The following is a 9,710-nucleotide window of genomic DNA, read 5'->3' on the forward strand; positions in this document are numbered from 1 at the left end:
AAATTCAAAGCAATAAGCTTTTAAGAAGGTGTCATGCTAGCTATGGCCCAAAATCACTCCCATTTTTAATACCTGTTTCAAATCTCACCTTCTTCAGCAAAAATGTCCTTGACTATGCCTATACAGAACAATACCTTCTTGCTCTGAAATCTTGTAGCATTTAGAATTTCTACTATACATTTGAATTTATTTATATGCAGTCTTCCATTCTCTTAGTTCTTGTAATGATTTTTTAAAAAAAGAACCAAAAGAAACCATTATTTCATCTAGCCTTTCATTTTAAATGGTTTATTTTTTAAAGATTTATTTATTTATTTGAGAGAGAGAGGCAAAGGGAGAGGGAAAGAGAGAGAATCCCAAGCAGACTCCCTGCTGAGCGTGGATCATGACCCTGAGCTGAAATCAAGAGTTGGATGCTCAACCTACTGAGCCACCCAGATGCCCCTAAAATTTTTTTTTTTAATTTGAGTATAGTTGACACACAATATTACACTAGTTTCAGGTATACAACATAGTGATTCAACTTCTCTATATGTGATGCTATGCTCACCTCAATGTACTCCTTAATTATTAATCTATTTCTATTACCTACCAGAAAAGGATTGTGCTATTTGAAGGAATGGAGTGTCCGTTAAACATAAACTCTGCTAACCAGAATATCATACTTCTTGAAGATATAATTCATTGAGATTGTTTTTATCTCAATCTTTCGTAGCATGGGTATAATGAGAAAAAGGAAAAAGTGAGATGCAAAACAAACCCGGATAAGAGGGCAGAAAAGGAAAAACCAGCTGAGAAAGTCCTTTTTATATTGCTAAAGAAGGGAAGACAAAGATCTGGGATGAAGAAAGGCCATGCTTGGTGAGAGGAACAGGCAGAAGAGAGAGAGAACAAACATTATGCAGAACAGAGACAGAAATAATTTACGCACCACATGTAAATTAGGTACTGTGAGGCTGAGTCAAGCACAGAGTGGGCTTTTGGGCCCACTCGAGAGCTCTTTTAGACATGCAACTTGGGACACAGCAGCCACTGAGTAAACAGGCCCAGCAGTTGTCAGCAGCATTTTCTGCTCCATACAGCACAGAGCTCTTTCTTTATTGCAACATTTTCAGGCAGTCTTCATGGGGTGAAGTATTCTGCGGGATGCCAGGCAGGACGCAAAATTGAGTAATACACCGCTCTATCCTCCAGGGACCCTCAGATTAGGGAGGAATCAGAAGACAGGTACAAAACAAAACTTTCTAAGTCAGGGATCCACACTGGTGACCAAAGAGCTGAATTAGGCAGGCAGATGTGTTTCGTGGGATCGTTACAGTGTATGTGTGTGTGAATCTAGAAGCCTTTAAGCACCCTCCGTTCTGACCGAGTTCTCACCATTCCCAAAAGTCTTACTATAACAGCTCACACATTTACCTACCTGCTTGGTCCTTGAAGGCATTCGGGTTTGCATCCCTCTTGGATAAGTGGATACTTTTGATTCCTGGGTTCTTATCATTTTTCTATCACCTTGTTGCATCACAATGGTTAACACGATGATATTCCTCACTAGATCAAACAAGTCCTTTTCAAACTAACAAGTGCAACTCCAGTTTCTGTGCTTTCTCTGTGCTAACAGAGTGCTTGCTTTTGTTCCCAGAACTCTGCACTAGACTGATAGTTCTAATGATTTTTCAAGAATAATCCCTAAATCCTTTTCTTGATCTCTGTGTTAGAAGATTATTTTCTGCCTAGACATATCGCTGGGCTGGCCTCCTTGCTCCCTGATTAATTATTAGTTTGTCTACATTAAATTACACTTTCCATCCACTGATAAAATCACAGAAGTTTTTTCATTGTTCTTGCTGGTTAGTTCTTCCTCCCAGAAGCTGAATCAGCTGCAAACTGGGGAATTGGGTTTCCAATTCCTCCTCCTGAGTTTCTTCTCTATAGTGGAATTTTGCACACCTAACAAAAAACTAGGATAACCAAGCTTCCTGGAAAGAATAAAGAAGTGAGAAAGGTACTAGGTGATTTCAAACAACTTCACAATGCGTCATAAAATAATGAGTTCTAAGAGAGATACATTAAAAAAGAATGAATAACAAACAGAACTCTCAGAATATAATGCAGCAAAATCAACATGAAACAAAACAGCACAGGTAGTAACTTTGAATCATAGAGTTCAAATTTGGGTGTGGAAGAAATAAGGCATTGTTTTATTTTCCATTAAAGAATTGAATTCCTATTCCAAGCTCTAATCTTCTAAATTGACAGCCTTTCAGCCTCAGTCATCTTGGAGTGGTCCTCTCTGGGACGTAATTAAGTTCTGAGGTCTCACCTAGGGGCAATGCGTATGTATGAGTTTGCTTGGGCTGTCAAAACCAAATGCCACAGACTCTGGCTTCAACAGCAAAAAAATTATTTTGCACAGTTCTGGAGGATAGAAGTCTGAGATTCAAGTGCCAGGAAAGTTGGTTTCTTTGGAGGACCTCTCTCCTTGATTTTTAGATGGCCATCTTCCCCCCTTTGTCTTCCCAGGATTTCCCTCTTTTTTGTGTCTGTGTCCTAATCTCTTCTTATAGGGACGTCAGTAGGATTGGATTAAGGCACTCATATGACCTCATTTTATCTTAATTACCTTTTCAAAGACGTTTTCTCCAAATACAGTTATAGACTGAGATACTTCAGGTTAGGTTTCAATATATGAATTTGTTGGGGCTGGGGGGAGCACAACTCAGCTCATAATAGCCTAGAAAGAGGTAACTCCTTCTGGCCATCAGCCAGTCTTTCACACAAAGATAAGAGCCTTATCTCTGGCCACGAGGTGCCAGGTCCATTCACGCCAATTGCTTTCTGCTGCTTTCAAGCAGGGCTAGGGTATAAGAGTGGGTCCATAGGGTAGGATCCTGGAGCGCATTTTGTACCATGAGAGACCCCACCACTATCATCCTGTACCCCAGGATAATGACAGAGAGGCCTCTGTTATTCCAACACCGCCCAGTGTTTGCTTCTGCCATCCAAATGAGAAATTTTTCTTTTTGATTTTGGGAAGACATTCTCTACCTCAGACCCTATCATCCTTGTTGAATTTGACTTTTTGAAACAAAAGCCTAGAGATCTGGGGGACTCTTTCTACTTCCTGCCTGCCACTGCTTTCCCTAAGGTGATGAAGCATCTGTTTGAATTGAAAGAAACAAAAAAATGTGGAAAAATTTAGGATCTCAAAGTACTATTTAGTTACAATATAACCTAATAACTTAGGTTATTCCAACAAGACCCAGATAATAGTGTTTGTACAATACTTGAACCCATGACCCACCATGGGCAGATAATGGCAACAGGTCTGAAACAAGCTTCCCTCACCAAGAGGATTCCAGTGATCCCATGGGGCTGGAGAAACATTGCTATGAAGCATCATACCCTGCATCTAGTCATTAAAAAAAACAAACAAAAAAACAGGTGCCATGGACAGTAAGAGCAAGGACTTTAGAACCAGGCTGCCTAGGTTTGAATCCTGATTCTACCCCTACATTTTACCTGGGTGGCTCTGGACAAGTTATGGAGCCTCTCTGTGCCACAGTATCCTCTAGGGATGACAAATACCTCAAAATATGTTGGTGTAAGAATTAAATGAGTTAGTACATGTAAACTCTTAGAACAGTGCATGGCACGTAGTAGGCGCACAATTACTATTAGCTATCATTTTATTTTAATTTTGAAAAATTGTGCCCCACATATGCTGAAACACACACACACAGATACATGCTTTTTGTCTTCTGATCCTCACCCCACATAATTATATTATCAATGGAATGGGCCACTTCGTTGACAAAAAGGAAGCAGACAACCCCGTAAGTAGTTGACTGCAGGCTGTAGTCTGCAAACGCTTGCATGTTAACCTGCATCGATTGCTTCATTCTAACATGAATAGATTGATTTAAAAAACCACCTACCTCCAGAGAAGACTTTCCCAAAGGAGAAAGGACTTAGTTTCCCTTCCTCTTTTTTCCCTCTCCCACCTCCACACTCAAATGCTTAACTTGGGACCTTAGCAGTCCCCCAAGTTGTGCTAATGGCTGGAGAATTCCAAGCTCACTCAGGAATGGGTGCATAGCCAGCAGCACTGTCCCTCTTCTCTACTTGTTGCACCAGAATCCTCCAGGTAGAAGGAAATGTGTCCACTGTGGTTTGCAAGTTTCACACTTCACAGTTTGTGCCACCAGAGAAATGCTTATTGACCTCTTTCACCTTGAGGCCAAAAACGCTAGAGAAAGAACTTGGGCTCTGCTTCCAGGTAACGTCTCCCAGGTCATTCGATGGGTCATGGTTGGGTGGAGGGCAGAGTGAGGCAGGTAAGAATATTGCAGGATAGGTCCCAGGAAGGTTGGGTTCCCAAGAAAGGGAGAAGCCTGGGCAGAAACTCCCTTAAAAGTTCAGAACAAAGAGATGGAACATTTATACTCATGGCTGGTTGCCCAACTGATAAGAACATCCATTTTTATCATTCCCTATTATAAAAAGAAATAATAAAATATACTCTTACTTAAATGTGCTTAAAACTGTAACCCAAATGACTTTTAAAATGTTCATTTCAAACTCCTAAGATTCTGATTTCTGAAGTGAAAGCTAGCATTTCCCAAGGAGGGGAGGAGTAATGTAGGTACCTTTTCTAGAGAATAGAAATAAGAATCAACTCTTGTGACATGTACATTTGAAAATGTCTGATTCCGAATGAAGAGCCTAAGAGGTGATTCATGGCTTAAAACAAATAGGAGCTAGGAAGGGAAGTGCCAGGGTAAGAAGGTTTTTGTTTGTCTCTTTATTTATTTGCTTACTTGAAGCAAAGACAGGAAAACTCACCTCAATTAGGAACTGACTGTACCAAGCATTGGGCCAGGAGTTTAACATGCATTATTATTTTATTTTTACCACCCTCCTGAAGACCAGAAATTATCCCCCTTTTGCCCAGGAGAAAACTGAGATCCTGAAAAGTTTAAGTGATTTCCCCAAGTTAACAGCCAGTAAGTGGTGAAGCTGGGATTTTAATTCAGGTTCATCTGAAAGTTGGCTGTAGGAGTTCATGCTCTTTATAGCATACTTAGCAGGCAAAGTAGGATAACAAAAGAGTTGGTCAGAGTTGGGTAGGAAATGGGGTGGAGTCCTTAGTACCACTGTGGGTAAACTTCCATCTTAGAAAACATAAAATAGGAAGTTAATGGATTATACTTTAGCTACTTAGATTAATTTAAGGAAGTTATCAGAATCACCTCTACTATCCAATGGAAAAGGGAAGACTTGTTTTATGGAAGAAGAAAAGAACGTAAGAGTGAGTAAAAAGGGAAAGGTATATTTATGCATCTATTCAATAGCTCAGAAATTTTGCTGTTGCTTTTTTTAAAATGAAGCTCAGGAGTGAATTGAGATATAAACAATTATGGGATCACTTAAAGATATGGTAAGAATTATTTAAGGTATAAAACACTAGTTTCGGTTAAGCCAGAAGGATTCCCCATAGTTTAGGATTTTAGTATTTACTGTTTAATATTTTCAAGGTACTTCAAAGTTTTAGGATAGTTATGTGAAAATATATAATCATTATCACTATGATCGGTGCTGTTACTCAACATTTTAGAAATAGAAGTACAAATCATATGGAACTTAATAGTCCCAGGCTTAATTAAAACTTTTTAAGGGTTTGTAATTATAAAAGGGTTTTAAGGAAAATTATTTATTAAAACATTTTTTAATGTTAACCATTTAGACATTTTAATAAAACATTTAATAATGTTTAACATTTTTAAGCATTCTGTTCTTTCTCTAATAGGAAATAGTTAAGGATGAAATATTTCATTATTTTTTTTAATTTTATTTAGTTAACATACAGTGCAATATTGGTTTCTGGAGTAGAACTCAATGATTCATCACTTACATACAACACCCAGTGCTCATCACAACAAGTGCCCTCCTTAATACCCATCACCCATCTAGCCCATCCCCCACCCACCTCCCCTCCATCAACCCTCAGTTTGTTCTCTATCATTAAGAGTCACTTATGGCTTGTTTCCTCTCTCTCCTTTTTTTCTTTTCCCCCTTCCCATATGTCCATCTGTTTTCTTTCTTAAATTCCACATATGAGGGAGATCATATGGTATTTGTCTTTCTCTGACTGACTTATTTCACTTAGCATAATATACTCTAGCTCTAATCACATCTCTGCAAATGGCAAGAATTCATTGTTTTTTGATGGCTGAATAATATTTCATTTTGTGTATGTGTATATATATATGTATATACATTCATCAGTTGATGGACATTTGGGCTCTCTCCATAGTTTGGCTATTGTTAATAATGCTGCTATAAACATCGATGTGCATGTACACCTTTGAATCTGTATTTTTGTATCCTTTGGGTAAATACTGAGTAGTGCAATTGCTGGATCATAGGGTAGTTCCATTTTTAACTTTTTGAGGAAACTCCATACTGTTTTCTGGAGTGGCTGCACCAGTTTGCATTCTGGTGCAGGGTTCCCCTTTCTCCGCATCCTCACCAACACCTGTTGTTTCTTGTGTTGTTAATTTTAGCCATTCTGACAGGTGTGAGGTGATATCTCATCGTGGCTTTGATTTGTACTTCCCTGGTGATGAGTGATGCTGAGCATCTTTTCATGTGTCTGTTAGCTATCTGGTTGTCTTCTTTGGGAAAGCTGTCTATTCGTGTCTTCTGCCCATTTTTTAACTGGATGACTTGTTTTTTGGGTGTTGAGTTTGGTAAGTTCTTTATAGATTTTTGGATACTAACCTTTTATCAGGTATGTCATTTGCAAATATCTTCTCCCATTCTGTAGGCTGCCTTTTAGTTTTGATTGTTTTCTTCACTGTGCAGAAGTGTTTGTCTTGATAAAGTCCCAATAATTCATTTTTGCTTTTGTTTCTCTCGCCTCTGGCAATGTCTAGTAAAAAGGTGCTATGGCCTGGGTCAAAGACGTTGCTGCCTGTTCTCTCTTCTAGGATTTTGATGGTTTCCTGTCTCACATTTAGTTCTTTCTATATGTTAAATAACTGCTTTACCAGGTTCTATCATTTCTTCAGTCCATGTTTAAAATCTCAAAACAATAGTGTGTAATAGAAATGTCAAATTTTCCATTATAGTAACATAAATTATCAGTTGCTACCGTCTCCTTAGTAACACGGGTACTATTAAAACATGTCATATAATGTGAGGATTTGATCTGGGCACCACTCCAAGGATAGAATCATTGGATCCATGCCCTTAACCCTTCTGGGCCCCAGTTTCATTGGGTAAAAATAATCTTGCCCCCTACATATATCTTAAAATTTTTAGGAAGGTGAGGTGAGATCAAGGACCACCTTATTCATCTCTGCACCCTCCCCATAAGGGGCCGGGCCTACAGTGGCTATTCCATGGGTGTTCAGTGAATGCTTGAAGGATGTGTTGAAGAAGAAAATCCATCCGTCTAAAAATAAAATCAAACATCTGTAAACCTCAAGTCCTCAGCATTCTTACCCACCATTAAGCTTTTATTACCATCTGGAAACAGTGTTCGTGTTGGTGTACTTTGTATTAAGGCTATGGATTCACAAAGGAGAAAAAAAAAAGTACAATCCAAGAACATATCTGTAAAAATCAATTTAATTTGAAGGTTTTAAAAGGGGTTAAATATGAACTTTTCTTCATCCATCTTTTAATTTCAAAACAGAAATAAAATTATTCAGTAAAAGCAATGAACAATTAAAATAAACTTCAGTTTCATATTATGGCCAGTTAAAGAAGACAGGGAAAGAAGGAGACAGGACAAAGAAAAGGAAGGATACAAAGTCCCGAGGTAGTGCTCTCATCCTCCAAGAAGCAAAGAGGGAACTCAGTGTCTAAAATTGCTTTTAAAATGCCTGCCTTTCAAATGTATAAGATACGTATGCATCGGGTGAAATTGTTACAGAGTTGGGACAGGGGGTTTAAGTTCCTAGCCTGGAAGCAGAATTGTTCTTGAAATCACTTCTGATCATTTTCAATGGGGGGCTGGGGAAGGGAAACAACTTCACATGTCAGAAGGGAAATATATGTATTTCATGGAGAATTAAGACAATCATCTTTGTGGCTATCAAGCATGTTACTTTCAAAGACTCACTGACCATTGCTTTATGGCAACTATAGGCAAAAGAAATTGAACCAAAGTCTGGATATCCTTACATTTCTTTTTATCCATCCTCATCCTCCAGAATTATTGCAAAACATAGGTCTCTGTTTTCAGGCTTCTAAAAAACCTGTCCTAATGCTTTCAGGGTGATCCCCTCCTCTCTTCCCCCTCCCCCTGGAACCTGTCATTCTGCTCCCCTCCCCCTCCCTTCCCCTTCCTCCTCCCCCTCTCCTCCTTCTTCTGCTCCTCCTCCAGCCTTTTTCCTCTTCCCCTTCTTCCTCTTCTTCCTTCCACCCCCTTACCTTCCCCTCATTCTCCTCTTCCTCTTCACCATTACCTTCATCTTCACAATGCAGCTCCAGATTACCTCTCCAGGGTCTTCTCCTCAGTTCCAAAGTCCTAGCCATCCTAGACTCTTCCCCAGTCTCCAAACATGCTACTTACATGTCTCTGTGCCTTTGTCAGTTCCATTCTTCTTTTTGTCTAGAAAACGTCTATGCTTTCTTCAAAAGCTGAGATATCTTCAATCTTGAACAGCTATTCGCAACCCTAGAACCATCTGAAGAGATTTTAAAAAATAATGCCTGGGCCCCACCCCCACAGAGACCCTGATTTAATTGGCTGTTTGAAATGTGCAACCAGGGATGAGAACAACTCATTTCTACCTTTTTGTGACCCTCTTCTCTATGTAGTGAATCATTCCTTCACATGAGTTTCTAGAGCTTTCTCTACATATCTCCACCGTACCACATAGCACAACGTGTTGCAGTTCTGGTTTGTTATTTTATTCACACGTTAGATCTGAGCTTTACTGGGACTGGGGTCGTTTTTCATCCTTAGTATGCCATGTCAGAATCAGTGGGAAAGGTTTTCCCAATACACACCCAACCCCTAGAAATTCTGTCTGAAATCTTGAGAAGTAGGTATGAGAGCAGGGTGGATGTGGAGGATAAGGTTTTTGTCATTTCAATGAGTTTTTCAGTGACTCTGATTTTCAGCCTCCAACACACTTTCCCCCACCCCAGCTACCACTCTAAAAAAAGTCTGACTCCTTTCTGTCTTCCTTGGAGTTCCTTCTGCCAAGAAGTCCTGTCCTTTCTCCAGAATGGCTCCCAGCGGCACATAATTCCCCTATTTGCAGGGCTTGGTGCACCATAAGAAGCATCTCTCTCAAGTGTTTGTTCCTGTCACACCCCTTCTCAGAAACTTGCACAGGCTTCTAACTGCTTCTTGGGTCAAATTTAAACTAATCATGGGCTTTGACATTTTTCACTAACTTATCCAAGTCCTCTCTCTTTCCACCACCCGCAGCTTATTGTACCCTCAAATTAGCAAAATACCATTCTCCCTTCTGCCCCTACAGCTCTCCATATTCCACTCTTCCACTGAAAAAAAGACTGCTTTCCTATCCCATCCACCAAGCCACACCACAGGTTTTTTAAGCAAAAAAAAAGCAACAAAACAAAATTTGTCTAAAAACCGCTGCTTAAGCTTCTGTAAAGCCTCTCCTTACCACTTCTAACATTGCTGTGGGTTTGTTTTTTTGTAATCACTGAATATGCATCTTGTTATT

This window comes from Leptonychotes weddellii, chromosome 2 (genome assembly GCF_054177405.1).
Source record: "Leptonychotes weddellii isolate Sample4059 chromosome 2, ASM5417740v2, whole genome shotgun sequence".
NCBI lineage: Eukaryota > Metazoa > Chordata > Mammalia > Carnivora > Phocidae > Leptonychotes > Leptonychotes weddellii.